The following is a 16,174-nucleotide window of genomic DNA, read 5'->3' on the forward strand; positions in this document are numbered from 1 at the left end:
ACTGCTGCCCTGTCTGCCTCTCCCTGGGAGAACAACAACAGACAGAGAAAAGAGGAGTCGTTTCCATTTTAAAAAGTTCTAGGCTTCTCATTGGCTCTTTGGGCCAGGTGCCCACTCACTTCCTTTTTCTTGTGCATAGCAATGAGACTTTTTAACCCTTTACAGGTAGAGCAATTAGAGAACAGCTACTAAGGTATTTTATAGCTGCTGGATGTCCATAAAAGGGAGCTACCCACCCCCACTTTCATTTATCAGTGTGTTTTTGAGCCCCCTCCCAAGATATACTGGATGCTTCACAAACACAAATAAAGACCTGGCCTTACGCAGTTTAAATAGAACAGGAGGTCATGGGCGGTTGGTGAACTGGCTGCTGGGGGGAGGCTAGTCCCTGGCCCCTTCCCTGCTGCCCAAGGCCCCTCCCCTCCCTCTCCCTTTCTGTCCCCACTCCCCCACAGGAGCCCAGAGCGCCCCAACCCCAGGTTGCCCAAGCTCCCCCTGGAGTGCCAGGTATCTGGGCGGCATGGGCGCAGAGCCCTCAGTGCTGGGCAGGTAGTGTGGCCCCTGCCCCAGCCAGCTGGGCCACGGAAGAGCAGGAAGTGCAGGAAACGGTCTGGGGGCAGAGTGTGCGCGGGGCCACACCAGGCTGTTTGGGGAGGCTCCGCCTACCTCGGCCTGTGATACCCACTGCTCACGCATGAGATCATAAATAGTGTATCTGTGGTCAGGAAGGGGAGTAGGGTTGCCAATTCTCCTGGATTGTCCAGAAGTCTCCAGGAATTAAAGTTTAATCTTTAATTAAAGATTGTCATGTGATGAAACCTCTGGGAATACATCCAACCAAAACTGGCAACCCTAATAGGGGAGAGGAAACCCAAGAATGTCAGCAGTTGGATTACATTGTTGCTCATTACTGTATATGCTGAGCTTGATGGTTCTGTTCCCTTGTTTGTTACGTTGTCCCACTCCTTTGTTTCTTGTAGGCGAGGGGGCAGAAATAAAGTTTGGGGAGGGACTTGAATGAGGTGGATACTTGTTCTTGAAGAACTGGATATAAGCCATCAATTTATTTCAAGTAGGACACCAAACACCCCTCAGATTCTGGTAACAACTCTGTATCATTACTAGAGACAATGTGAGCCATAAAGTGTGGATCTTCATTTGTGTTTGTAATTTCCCAAACTTTTGAGGTTTTTGGATTTGGTACAGTCCTTTATAGAAATGGCAACCTCATACCTGAGTCCAAACTACCCTATTTCACAGATTGATTCAGGCCCATCTCTAGCGACTACTGATAAGGGCTAGATTTGAACTAGTAGCTTAAAGAAAAAGGCTTGAGATTTCAAGGCATATATTATTTTAGTTGAGGTACATGCGTCTATCCCAAACCAGGAGAAATGGTGAAAAAATGAAGACATGCTTGTGTGCGTCAAATACCACTTCAGAGAGCCCATAAACTACAGCCATGCAGCTGAGACTGAAATGGATTATGTGCAAACAGAAATGTTCTTCCTGACAGATGGAGGGCACAGTAATTTTTTGTTAGAACTGCAGCTGCCCACAAAAGAAATGGGATGTTGTTTAAGTTCAAATGCATGTCACTTAACGTTTATTTAAAGCTGAGATTTAAAAATGCCTGATGTGTGGACATTTAATGCTAGTGCTGGTGCCAACACAGGAAACTGGGTCTTTGAGTTTAAGCATTTAGCATTATTCCCTAACTCCCATGGTATTAAGAATACCCATTGTGTAAAGTTTTGTTACTGTTGTTCATTTCAGTATTTTGACAGGGTCACCACACTGAATTAATAGTTTGCATTTTTTTGTCCCTAAAAAAAGATTAGTTGTCTTCATGGAACATCACAGTCACAGAAGGAGACAGATGCAAACTGACTAGCATCATACAAAATGCCCCATTCTGGCAGTCTAAGTGACTTTGCACAAAGTTCTAAATACTTGATGCAAGTTGCCAGGGAAGATTGCTTCTTGCTCTCTTACACTCTTCTTGTGATCAACACACATTTAAGGGGAGAATTTTGTGAAGTTCTGTAGGCCAACTTTCCAAATGAGCATGCCCTGCATTGTTCTGAAAAATGCTTCATGTCAAGAGATGTAACTGGCAAAATGTCTCTTGACATTTTTTGATACCACGTAGTTACTACTTTGCGGGAGTGAAAATGGTTCTTACAAGACAGGGTAAAATGAATGAAAAGTTCCAATGATTTTGAACTTTTGTTCTGGTGGAAGCGCTTAGAGTTGAGGTCACTTTAAAAATAACAGTAGCTGATCCAATGTCATGGTTTTTCCACATGCTCTAGAGAAAAGTGGGTCGTTCAGAATCTGTATGTGTGGGAATGTTCATTTGGGGTTATGAAACTATATGTTGGGGGGGATTTCTGGTGTCTCATCTCATTATTCTGCTCTAGGTCTAAAAGCTGCTGTCAGTTGCTATCATTCCATTGATCAAGAATATCTCTTTCAAGTTATATCAGGTCAGCTGAGGCTTGAAGTGCTGAGAAAATGAGGTTGCTTCCCAAATCTCCTGTGTGACAGTAGAAATCATGGTCTCTTGAATGGTGATTTCCACTACCAGGGAGCAGATTTGGGAGCAATTTCACTGCAACGTATACTTACAGCATAAAGAACTACAAGTATTAAATGTGTTGACCTTGGTTTATGGACAGCAAGTTTGGGTGGGATGGAAAACAATGCCTGTGTAAGAAATGCACAATTCAGAAAGGAGGTGAGATCCAACTGAAAAGGGGCATTGGTAGGGCAAAAAGGAAATTCTAGGAAAAAGACACACAAACGGTTGTCAAAAAATCACAAATTACCCAAGTTTTATGTGACTGTTTACTTAACTAATAGAATCCTTACAACCACTACCCTGGCATCTGCTGCCTGCAAATGCACCATTTGAACCTCCAGGTTTGTACGCTTATTTCTTTTTCAGTATATTACAGATTTGCCCATCACCCTATCTCCAGAAGAATTGGGTGAATAATATTCATTAATTATTTTTTCTCACAAATGATTCCACAAATATTTTTTCACAGTTTGCCCAGCTCTGGCCTCTGGCTAATGGACAAGTCCAAATCAGACCAAATAGAACGCAATAAAAACTAACAAAAGAGACTGTTCTCCTGACGCAAACCCCAGACCACCCTGAACAGACAGATGGGCTTTACGCTGTGCCTGAGGGTTAGCAAACAAGGGCTTTGGTGGACCAATGAAAGAAATGAATTCTAGAGCCAAGGGAACTCTGATGAAAATGCTGAAGCCCCAGACCCTTCCATTTAAACATAACTCTGCATTGACTGAACTCAAGTGTTGTGTGCTCCATGGGGAGGAAAAAAGGTCTAGATCTAGGTCAGGTAGCTAGGTCCCAAAGCACACAGGGTTTAAGAACACTAACAATACCCTGAATTGCTCTTAGAAACATATATGAAACCAGAGCAGTCTCTGGAGCACTCATATGTTGTCTCCTGCGAATCTCACTAAGAGATTGGGCTGCCATATCATGTACCATTTGATGCTTCCAACAGGTTTTCTAGGGGTAACCCCCTCTGGAGTGTATCACAGTAATCCAGACAGCCAGCTTTAATAAACTTTGTCACTGCCTCCTGCTGTGCTGCCTTTGGATCGGGAGCTGATGCACATGTGGGCGCTGGTTCCAGGGATCCGACTTAAACATATCCTTGTCTAACAGTATCCAAGAGGGGATAAATGGAACCAGAAGCAGGGAAATTGCCCCATCCACCTATGAACACTGAATTGAGTAATCCTTGATTTACACTCTCTGGTTCCAGGTATTTGGACAGGCCAGCAACGTAGTGCAACCCTTGAAAATTATTTGTAGTGAGAAAATTAGCACTGGTGGCATGTTCTTCTGCTCCCACTTGGTGTACTGTAAAGCATGAATGACCTGTTGCTTAAAACTGGTGGTTACTGTGGGTTTTCAGGGGTTGTAGGATACTTGAGAGGGAGAGCAGTAAGTAAGGTCACAACCACATGGGCATTTTTCTAGTGTTCAGAATCCCGCTTGGCGCTTCATGCTTACTGGAAGGCCAGGAGAAATATTAGATTGTAAATCGAAGCCAATGTCACAGGAGAGTCAGTCAGAACTCAGCATGAAGCCTGGCTTTGCTTGTCAATGGGTTCCCTCACAGATACTCAACTTGCAGAGTCAGAGGGAGCTAGCGGAGAAGCTGGTGAATGTGGAATTAAGACATCGTCTCCCAAATGAAACCATGAGAGAGTCAGGAAATCTGAAGACGCTGTGCTCTGGAGCCATCTGAACCTTGATGGGAGGGAAATAACACTGAGTGAAGGGAGAAATATTGAGAGAAATGCTTGTCTAACCCTCCACCTCCAAGAGAGAATACACCCTAGAAAGGACACGGGTATGTGATTGGGGGGGCAGAGGGAGAGGGGAAAACAGACTACAGGATGATTGTACACAGTAATAAGTCTGCCAATAGAAACATTGCTCCTCTAGTCTGGTCTCTAATTATTGCAATCTATAAGAGCGCCTGGAGAATTTACTTTTTCACTAAAGGGGAAATGAAATGAATTATTTTCTGAAGTTTAACTGTTAACCAATTTTAATCCCTTTAAGCAGTGTACATAATAATGCACATATAGCATGGGCTTAGGGGAACCAGACAGCAAATGTGAAAAGTCTGGACGGGGGTGTGACGGGTTGGATCACAGAAACCCCCTTGGGAGCTGCCACCCGATGTGCAAAGACTACCCCTGCTTCTGTTTTCCCTGCCAGCTCAGGACTTCAGCACCCTGTCTTGCTGAGCCAGACACTCCCGTCTGGCTCCAGACACAGACCCAGGGTCTGAATCACTTGTCCCAGAGCTGCAAGTTTACCTGAAAACAGCTCGCAGTAGCGTGCTTGTCTTTAGCACTCAGATGCCCAACTCCCAATGGGGTCTAAACCCAGATAAATCCGTTTTACCCTGCATAAAGTTTAAAGTTTATGCAGGGCAAACTCATAAATTGTTCGCCCTCTATAACACTGATAGAGAGATATGCACAGTTGTTTGCTCCCCCAGGTATTAATACATACTCTGAGTAAATTACTAAATAAAAAGCGATTTTATTAAATACAGACAGTAGGATTTAAGTGGTTCAAGGTAGTAACAGACAGAACAAAGTAAGTCACCAAGCAAAATAAAATAAAATGCGCAAATCTATGCCTAATCAAACTAAATACAGATAATCTCACCCTCAGAGATGTTTCAGTAAGTTTTTCTCAGACTGGACACCTTCCAGGCCTGGGCACAATTCTTTCCCCTGGTACAGCTCTTGTTGCAGCTCAGGTGGTAGCTAGGGGATTCTCCATGATGGCTTCTTCTTTAGCCAGCTGAAGACAAAATGGAGGGGTCTCCCACAGGTTTAAGTAGACTCTCTCTTGTGGGTGGAGACCTCCCTCCTATGCAAAGCCCAGCTCCAAGATGGAGTTTTGGAGTCACCTGGGCAAGTCACATGCCCCTGCGTGACTCAGTCTTTGCAGGCCAACGCCATTGTCCACATGGCATCTTGCATGTCTCCAGGAAGACTTCTCATGTGGATTGGAGCATTCCAAGATGCATTGTTCCCTAAGTGTCTCCTGATCAGGTACTTAACCTGGCAAATTCCTTCCTAAAGAAGCTGACCAAATGCCTCACAAAGCTTACTTAGAAATCAGGCAAGCATACAGCCCATATTCTTAACCTCGAGTAGAAAATGATATATATGTACAAATAGGATGAATAGATATAGTAGACCATAACCCTTACGGAGATATGTTACATGGCACAGGCAGCACAAAACATATTCCAGTTATGTCATACATACATTTATAAGCACCCCCTTCCCATAAAGCCTTATGGGGTACACTGTCACAGGGGGTGGGGGTACTAGGAGCCTATATAAGAGAGAGACCCAAAAATCAGGACTGTCCCTATAAAATCGGGACCTCTGGTCACCCTAAATGGGCTGGGCAATCTGTGCACAGAGATGCTGGAGCGGATTGATTTCCATCACACTAATGTAAATCTTGAGTAACTCTGAGTTGCTGCAGAGTCTGAGAGAGATAACTGAGAACTGAAGCTGCCTTGCTATTTGTTGGAAGTATTTACGTATGTGTCTCCTACGTAGAGCTCTCTGCACCTGAGTTCCTGGGCTGGAGCTTATTGGGAAAAGTATCCTGCTCACAGAGCAAAAAGTGCAGTGACCTATATGTAAGATTAAAATCTGCATTAAATTTTGGGGAATCGGCCTGTGTATAATGACAAAACGCCAGGATTCTAGGGCTGGGCAGCCAGTATCTACTGCCTTTGGCTTGGACTAGCATCTCCGTTTCTCTCTCCTGTATGCTGTAGAGGAATAAGTTGGTAACCACTGCTGCTGGTGTTGTACTTAAAGTACTGCACAGGATCTTTTCAGGGGGAATAAGACAAAACGCCACATTTATTAGTAATACATGTATTCATTAACACTGTATTATATGCATATAATATATTACACTTACACACACACACACACACTCTGTCTTTTTGTTACCAATTAGTTGCTCCCCTTAACTTCACTGGCCAGGTGAGTTAGATGGGGGAGGGGGTGGAGCCGGGCTTCTGCCGATCCGGATCGATGCTCCCATGTTGACAAGATGAGACCCGGGGTCCTCTGCAAGACACCTCACTTTTATAGCAGCTTTCCTCTCATGCAAATCTATACCAGATTCAAACTCTGTGTCTGTGTCCATTGGTCCTTTGTGCTGCTTTCTTTTGAGTGTTGTCCCAATGCTGCAAAGAGGGTGTTTCCAAAAGAAGGTGCTTGCTTCTAACCCCCGAGGCCCTCGGTATGTCTGCTTGTCTGTAATGAGCCCACTTGACACGTTTTATTGTCCTTGGGTCTGGCTCCCAGCCCCTCTCCAACAGTTGAGGCTGTCTGGAGGTGCTGCCTTCCATGCCTTGCTCATCCACACCTCATTCATTCAACAGGGCAATTGATTAAGAAGGGGGGGGGGGGAGAGGAGCTCTTGTTCTACTGCTAGCAAAAAGAAATTTTTCTTCTATCTTATTCTATCCTTAGGGGCTATAATATTATACCAAGGGTAATGCAAAGTTTCTAAATGAGGCTTTGATACAAAGTCCCATGAAAACAGAGGTCACACGTGGGTAGACCCACCACAAGGTTATATGAAGAGGCACAATGTAAAGTCATATGAAAATTATCAGAAATTTATCTACACTGGCCCAACCTAGATAAACATAAGCTGGAGGGCACCTGGGAAAAGACCACACAAGGTCAGCATGATTTGAACCTTGTGATTATCACAGAATACAGATGGTGGCTACCCAGCTGATGCCTAGGACTCAACACTTAACTAACTTCATTATGCACAGTTTCTTTTCAGATTGTTTTTAGGCTCAGCAGCTCTTTTTCCATTTAGCAAAAGAGTAAAAGGAGAGTATCTTTCTAGATAGAGACTTTTATGGAGGCCTAGTATGCCCTTGAATAGTCTTTAGATGCTCAGTTTGAGACTGATCCAAAGCCCTTTGACGTCAATGGGAGTCTTTTCGCTGGATCAGGCCCTTTTAAGAATAACAAAGGGATTTACTTCCACAGGTAAATCTCAAACACTAAGGCTAGGTCTACACTACCCGCCTGAATCGGCGGGTAGAAATCGACCTCTCGGGGATCGGGACGCGACAATCTATCCCCGAATCGGCGCTCTTACTCCACCAGCGGAGGTGGGAGTAAGCACCGTTGACAGAAAGCCGCAGAAGTCGATTTTGCCGCCGTCCTCACAGCGGGGTAAGTCGGCTGCGATACGTCGAATTCAGCTACGCTATTCACGTAGCTGAATTTGCGTATCTTAAATTGACTCCCCCCTGTAGTGTAGATGTACCCTTAGAAGCTGTAGGTCCTACCAATCCCATTGGACATGATAGTTCTACTCTACCAGGCAGGACCTAGGTCTAAAAGGGATACGGTCTTTTCTTTTCTGGACATATCATTTGAATTTTATAACCCTTACATTTAGGGTCTCTGAAATAGGTTAGATGGGAGTAGGGTAAATGATAGTGCAAATGAAATAGAAATAATACGTTGCCAATTATAGTGTTTTACATCAAAGCACTTTATAAAACATTAATTAAAGCATCACAACACCTCTCTGCAGAGAAGTATCATTATCCAAACTCCCTACGGAGCCCTAACTTGGTTAGGTCCCATTTACCTAGGAGACCATCTCTCAGTGTCTGAGTTATCATACAATCCATAGACATCTGGAATGCTGCAACCAATAGTGAGATTTTCAAAGTTACCTAGGAGACTTGGATACTCAGCTCCTATTAAAGTCATTGGGAATTGGGTGTCTAAACTGACTAGATAAACTGAGATTTTAAAATCAAAGTGAGACTCACCCATAGAGTTCCTAGAAGTAATCTGGGTTCCTCTTTTCAGGAAGAAGATTCATTAGAGTGAGTATTAACTAAGTCATGACTTTTGCTTTTTTTTTTATCTTTAACCTAATCCCCATCTCTTCATGTAGCACTGTACTAAATTATTTGTTCAGTAATTTATTGTTCTGCTTGTACTTTGCAGTAAAAATATTTACTTCCCTATATAAATCTTTGCTGAAGCAGAAACTTGCATATTGCTTCAAATAGCTTTAGCCTAAAAAAGCTCCTTCCTTTTTTAAAGTATTTATCCCAAAACCCAAATTTCAAACAGAAGTGTGTTTCAATGTCTTCATTCTCTAATCCATCTGATTTCACTGCGGTGTGAACGCTCACCCAGAAAGAACAGTTAACTTCTGCTTTTAGAATAAAGGTTCCTTTGGCTGTAAGGATAAATTATCTATTGTATTGTCCTTAAAAAGATACAAACCGTGGGAAGTGAATATTAGTAAGTGACTTAAATTTAATTCAGGATGTATTTATACTATGATTTAGACTTCTTTCAATATCTTTGCCCCTTGATACAAAGACAACTTATTTTTGTTAAGCTCTGTATTTCTAAAAAAATGAAATCTTACCCTGAGTTTGTTAAACTAACAAAGGAAATGCAGTGGGAAGGTCACCAGACTGGGAATCTTCTGGGTTCTATTCCCTGCTCTGCCATTGACTCACTGTGAGGCTTTGGGCAAGTCATTTAACTTCCCCGTGCCTCAGTTTCACTCCTGTAAAATGGTGACAAGTGTGCTTAGCCCAACTTTTTGTAAAAATCATTTTGAGATCTACAAATAAAGCACTGTGGAAGGAGCTAAGTATTTTTGATAAGTATTGTGGGTTCATTCTGATCTATGCTTCCATGGTTGGCTCTCATTTTCTGAAACTGGCAAGGACTAGAGGCCTCAAACCGCACCAGTTAAGTGAATGGGAGTTTTGCCATTGTATTAAATGAGCTCAGCATCAAGCTCTAGGAGGGCAGTTGAGGTGGGGAGCTCTGCGGTGACCTGTGTGGGCCAAGCAAAGAGAGGCATTGATATCCAAAGGAAGGCCAGCCACCCTTCTCAGCTGAAGGTCTCTGTGATGTGGAGCCCTGAGGGAGGGGTGGTGGTGATGTGATACGTGGGATCCTCCAATGAGTACCCAATAGGGTCTACCCCAAGTGGCTGAAACAGTTGTTTCCCAAGGTACCTGATAATTCACCTAGGACCAATTTTTGCACCCACATTAAAAGCTCTGAAACAGGCCTTTATGATGGGAATGCTGACTGGCCTGTTAGGACTGGTCTACACTGGTGGGGTGGGGGGATCAATCTAAGATACACAACTTCAGCTACGAGAATAGCCTAGCTGAAGTCTACGAATCTTAGATCAACTTACCTCGTGGTCTCACGGCGCGGGATCGATGGCCGTGGCTCCCCCGTCGACACCACTTCCGCTTCTCGCCCTGTGGAGTTCCGGAGTGGACGGGGAGCATGTTCGGGGATCGATTTATCGCGTTTCGTCTAGATGCGATAAATCGATCCCCGATCGATTACTACCTGCCAATCCGGCGGGTAGTGAAGACGTACCCTTAGTGTAGAGCAGTGGAAAGGGTGCCAGTATAATCATTTGTGGTGCATCAAGCGTTAAGGATTTTCTTCGGTGCTTACTGAACACTTCTCATAGACTGGTTAATTGTACCTACCCACTTTTGACATGGCTAAATTTTAATTTCCCACATATAGAATGAGAGGGCCTCATGGATCCTGTCTGAATATCTATTTCACTGCTTTATTAAAGATATTAATCTGCATGGTGACCTCCTGGTAAGAAACTGTACATCAGTTAGAAAGTTTTCGCTTTCAGCCTCATATGCGTTTCTAGATGTAAAGTTCTCTTCAAGGCCCATCAGATCACTTCACTGTTTCCCGGGTTCTGTAGGAGTCATTTGTTTTGTTATTTTTGTACTTTTACTGTTGTGCTCGACTTGCTGCAATGACTTCATTCCCACGTTGTAAAAGTAGCTAAAACCTTACCAAGCTGTTTTCACACTGTGGAAACGCATCTTATTCAGGGTCAACTTGCCGATCAGCCTGGATAAAACAGAGATAAAAAGAAGAGAACGAAGAGCATGCTAAGATAACTGTATCAAGCCCCACAGCCATCCTCTGTTTTGTTTGTTTGCTTTTTGTTTTAAGAAGTCTTTTTACTAAGTAACTGAGCACTCTGGGGCAGATCATCCTGCTCCACTCTGCTGGTGAAGGGACTGAAAACCTGGCAGATGTGGGCTGGGATGGAAAAGGCAGGAAAGCAGGCAGAACTGTGTGGATTGTCCCACCCCGACCTCTTCCCTGACCCTCTGGAAGCTTCTCCATCAATCTTCTCCAAAGATCTGCTCTGTAAGTGAGAGTCTAGGGCAGAGGATTGCCAGCAAAGTTCATCCTACCAACTAAACAGCTGTTCAGGGCCAGCACAGAATTTTTAGTCACTCTAAGCAGACCTTCCCTTGACACTGCCCAGCTTACGGTGGGAGACAGCTAGGCTGGAGCCACGCTGGTACAGCAGTTCTCAAACAGCCGATATCTCTTCTGGTGAAGAGGGGATATTCTTAAAGAGGCAGAAACCCTTGAAAGCTGTCCTAGTTTGAATTGGCAGGAGCTATGTTGGCTCCTGGCCTGGCTGTTGTTCCTTGTTAGGGTTGGAGGAGGCCTGACAGAGTCATCCCTGAAAATTCTCTGCATCCTAGGCAGCAGTCTATAAGACCTATCCCTAGCACTGACTCAGTCTTAGGGCTGCTTTGACCAGATCCATACAGACCAGGCCAAATGCCAACTATATAGTGCTAAAAACCCCTCCATCCTCTGAGTCAAAAAAGCATTGCAGAAACTGTGACTTTCTATTGTATTTTGTAATGGGTGGTGTTTAAATAGGGAAAATTAAGTTTTAATCTTGAGATATATAAATATTTAAATTATCCTAGCAAAATGCCAGTGTCCCGAAATGGATATAAACACAATGACAATATGTTTCTAAGAAGGGCTGGAGAAACAGCCAAATAAAACAAGGCTAAATGCCTTGGGAAACACAAAGCTAGGTCTTCCCAGTATTTCTGGTTTTCCCATTGAGAAACTTGAGCCATTGATAGCTTTCTGCAGGATGTGTGGTAGCAACCTGTGACATGAAATGTAAGGGTGAGGATTTTTTCCACAGTTAATACTTTCCCTTAGTCTGGCTTTAGATCCTGGTGTTTATCCTTCCCTAAGTGAGAAGGAAGTCCCCTCAACACTGCTCACATGAGAATGCAGCTGTACAAAAGCTAATGCTCTGTTTCTGCTCCTTATACTCCTGGGGGAATTCTGTGCCCCAAAATTAAAAGTTCTGTGCACAATGTTTTAAAATTCTGCATATATTATTTGTCAAAATAATGCAATATAATCACTCTGGTTTCAATTATTTTGGTAATTTATTTAAACTACACTACATGGGAGTAGGGAGCATTGGAGGAAATCCCCAACCCCCTTGCCTAATAGTAATGTAGCTAGGTTTGACCCTTTGTTATTAGTCAACAAATATATGCAGCCATATGCTCAGTGTTACCTCATAGGCAACTGAAGAGCAAGTGAGGGCGGGGGAATCAAACTCGCAATTTATATTGGCTACTGACCCATATCCAGAAACAGTTCATGGAGGACATTTTGATAGGAAATGTTTTCAGTCCAAAAATGTAGACCAGTTTTAATCACTAAAGCACCATAAGCATTTGTAAGGTCATACTGTCCTTTACATCACTCTGGCAACGTAAAGGAGCCTTAAAACTTTCACACCTCTTTTATACTTCTGGGGGAATTCACAAAGACAATGGGAACAATTCACTAAGCAGGCAGGCTGCTGCATTCTGCTCTGCCTGAGGGGACAGAGCTTGCCCCATACCTACCTCCTCAGAAATATCCCCAAACACTGCCCCTCCACGCCAAGCTTGCTGCAATAGTGTGTGAGAGGGACAGTCAGTCTCTCTCTCTCTCCATGCACAACTGCCCACCCTCCCATCCCATTCCAGCGGTGATTTATGTCTCTACGGGCTGCTCCAGGCGCTCAAACCAACCTGTCTGCACTGCTGGGGAGGGGCGCTTGGCCACTCTTGCGGCTTCCCTTTGCTTCCCCATCAGAAGTCATTTTTCTGTGGGAGACACGAATTCTACACATGCACAGTGATGCAGAATTCCCTCAGGCGTAATAAAATTTTCCTAGGAAGTTGTTCCTTGTTGGGAGTAGCTTCACTAAAGAAAAAGGTGCTGCTGGATGGGGGCTTGTCTGCACCTACAGCACTGCACCAGTGCAGCTGCACCGCTGTAGCACTTAGTGACGATGCTACGTACATCGACAAAAGAGTTTCTCCTGTCGGTGTAAGTATTGCACATCTCCGAGAGGTGGTAGCTAGGTCGACAGAAGAAGCCCTCCCGTCAACGTAGCACTGTCTACATCAAGGGTTAGGCTGGTATAACTACGTTGCTGTGAGGTGTGGATTTTCCACACCCCCTCCCCCCCCCCCGAGCGACGGAGATATACTGTCATAATTTGTAGTGCAGGCTAGCGACCGTGTACAGTGCTCTTACCTAACAAACAGCCACATCTCACAGTCTGTAGGATGTGATTTCAATGAGAGTTTAGCCTTTATAAGCACTGATGGCCCAGTTCACCACTCCTCTGAGTCTTGTACAGTTATTTACCGCAGTGAGTGCCAAGAGGTGTAAAATGCTACCACTTCAAAATGGGTGTGAAATGTTACCATTATGCATTGATGTAAATGACTGCAGTGGAGAATCCAGCTGTGAGTAAGGTCAGCCCATATCTAGGCCAAAGACTTGACGTAGAGTGGACAGCAGATGATGTGTGTTGTGGTGAGAAGCTGTGGGCTATTTTGTGCAGGATCCTGTAAACCTATCTTGAGCTAAGCAGGAGTGGGAGGGTTCACTATGTGAACTGGAGACCTCCAAGGCACATGGAGGTGCTGAAGGAAGTGGTGCTGGTGATTCTGAGGCTATGTCTACACTACACATCTTTTAGCGACATGGCTGTGTCGCTACAGCCGTGCTTCTAAAAATTGTGCCATGTAACTGCTGTTTGTTGGCTTTCCTGACGACAAAAAAGTCTACCCCCCAACGAGCGGCGTTTGCGTTGTCTCCTGCCGACAACGCACTGGTTCATGCTGACACTTTGTCAAAGCAAAACTTTTCTTTTGGGGCAGGAGAGGAGGGGAATTTAACACCTCTGAGAGACAAACATTTTGTTGTTTAGTTGCCAGTGTAGACATAGCCTGAGTCAGGGCTAAGCTCGCAGCTCATCACAGAGCTAAGGGCACCGTGCTGATGGAGAGACAGTCGTTCAAATGAGATGTAAAAAAGGGACTGGCCATTCACCGTGATTAAAGCCCTAGCTGTGTTTTTATTCTGAATATTTGTAATTCTTTTAGATTTAAACAGTAATTAATGAAGTCCCAGGCACCTTGACAATTATTAGTCTTACCGGAATGAAATAATGATTGCCCAGAAGCATTCAAACGTCATCTGTGGATAACCAACTCAGCCTGCCAGCAGCATTAAACAATCATAAACATTCACCAATTAACTTAGCTAGTGAATCAAACAGAGAAGCTCCTTTCCACTCTCACTAGCTCCTCCCAAATCCTGTCAAACTAAAGCCTTTTGAAGCATGCCCAGAAAGTTATCAGATTTAGGGTATTTTGGACTGACAGTCCGTGAAGTTTAGTGTGCTATCCAAATTCTGCTTTGGTTAATTACACTTTTACCTCTGCAAACTTCCCGTTTCTTCAAGCAGTACAGTAATATCCTTCATTCTAAGCCCTCTCCAGCTCTCTAGCATTGCTATGTACTGTTAAATGGCTGCTGTGCTTCACCCCAGAGAAGGCTGTATTTCAGCAGTGGTTGAAGCATTCTGTATATGTGCAACCCTTACTTAATAAGGGTATTGTAGGGCTTAGTTAATAATTTGTAAAATGCTTTGAGATCCTTACTTGCAAGATGTGATATGACTGGCAAGTATTCTTAACCGAATTATGAAATAACGAATATATCCTTTGAGTTTTGAATTTATTACCGCACATCAGTATAAGTAATAATAATACTCAGCTCTGATATAGCACATTTCATCAGTAGGCCTGAAAGGGCTTTACAATAGAGGGCAGTATCATTAGAGTGGGTTGGAATAGTTTCAACTAAATTAAGTGTTGTTGACATATGTTATTTTGCAGAGATGTAGTGGTTTTGACACAGTTTTTGTCAGGAAGGGGTTTTGAGGTGCAGGGTTCTATGGCCACTTCTAGTGAGAAAGTAAGAGAGAGGGACCTGATTCAAAAAGCTCACGTTTTGATCTGAAATTGGCTATTTAGACACTATTCAATTTCACACAAATGTTTGAGAGGTTTTGGTTTCATTTCAATGTGACACACACACACACACACACACACACTGAAACCTCAAAAGTTGCTACACATCAGACTTGTCATCGTCTGGTGGGTCTAATCATTATCTCCATTTTATAGATGAAGAAACAGAGGCACGGAGAGGAGAAATAACTTGCCCAAGGTCACCCAGTGGGCCAGTAGCAGAGCCAGACTCCCAGTTCAGTTCCAGTTCAGTGCTCTATCTATTGGGCCACTGTGCCTCCCAGTTTGGTACAACATTAACACAGTTTCCCAAATAGCTGATTTCACTACTTCTACATTGACCCTATCAGTATCTCCAGAACTCAGAGGCACCAACTTTCTAATGTGTGGGGGGTGCTCCGCTCCAGTCCCTGCCCCCACTCCACCCCTTCCCCCAAGGCTCTGCCCCCACCCTGACTCTTCCTGCTCTGTTCCAGCCCCTCCCCGAAGCATGCCCCGCCCTTGCTTCTCCCACCTCCCCTGCATTGTCTCCTGCATGCCATGGAACAGCTGATCATGGCGGGTGGGAGGCGCTGGGAGGGGAGAGGGAGGTGCTGATCAGTGGGGCCACCGGTGGGTGGGGGGCTGAGGGGAGGGAGAGGAGATGATTCCCCCCCGTGGGTGCTCCAGTCCTGGAGCACCCATGGAGTCAGTGCCTATGCCAGAATTTAACCTTTGATTAAAAACAAATGTTTTAAACTTTTCTGGTTATGAAAAAGCTTTCTGAGTGTGGCGCCATCCAAGGCTGATTTTCTTGTGTCTGCAGACAAACAATAACTGTGAATTTTGCCCATTCAAAGAAAAGGTGTGGTAAGGCTGTAGTAGGGTTACCATATTTAACAAAGAAAAAAAGAGGACCCTCCATGGGGCTCTGGCCCCGCCCCAATTCCACCCCTTCCCCGCCCTAACCCCGCCCACTCCTCCCTCCCACTCCCAGCCACGCGAAAAGGGCTGCCCGAGCGCTACCGGCTTCACAGTTTGCCGGGCAGCCCCCAGACCCTGTGCCCCCGGCCGGCACTTTCCCAGCGCAGCTGGAGCCTGGGAGGGGAAGCGCCCAGCCGGGGGGCGCAGGGTCTGGAGGCTGCCCGGCAAACCGTGAAGCCAGTAGCGCTTGGGCTTCGGGCAGCCCCTATGCCTCCAGACCCTGCGCCCCTGGCCGGGCACTTCCCCTCCCGGGCTCCGGCGGCGCAGGGTCCGGAGGCATGGGGGCTGCCCAAAGCCTGTAGTGCTCAGCTCTTAAACAGAGCCGAAGAGTCAGGGGAGGAGCAGAGCCGCCGCGGTCGGAGGCTCTGCTCCTCCCCTGTTTA

At 44.9% G+C, this 16,174-nt stretch overlaps 1 protein-coding gene across 4 annotated transcripts in view; it reads left to right on the forward strand.

Moving 5' to 3' along the window:
• The window catches only part of DENND2B (DENN domain containing 2B), a 291,401-nt gene that overhangs the window by 5,379 nt on the left and 269,848 nt on the right, over nucleotides 1–16,174 (forward strand). The window lies entirely within an intron of this gene.

This window comes from Trachemys scripta, chromosome 4 (genome assembly GCF_013100865.1).
Source record: "Trachemys scripta elegans isolate TJP31775 chromosome 4, CAS_Tse_1.0, whole genome shotgun sequence".
In the NCBI taxonomy this organism is placed as follows: Eukaryota; Metazoa; Chordata; order Testudines; family Emydidae; genus Trachemys; species Trachemys scripta.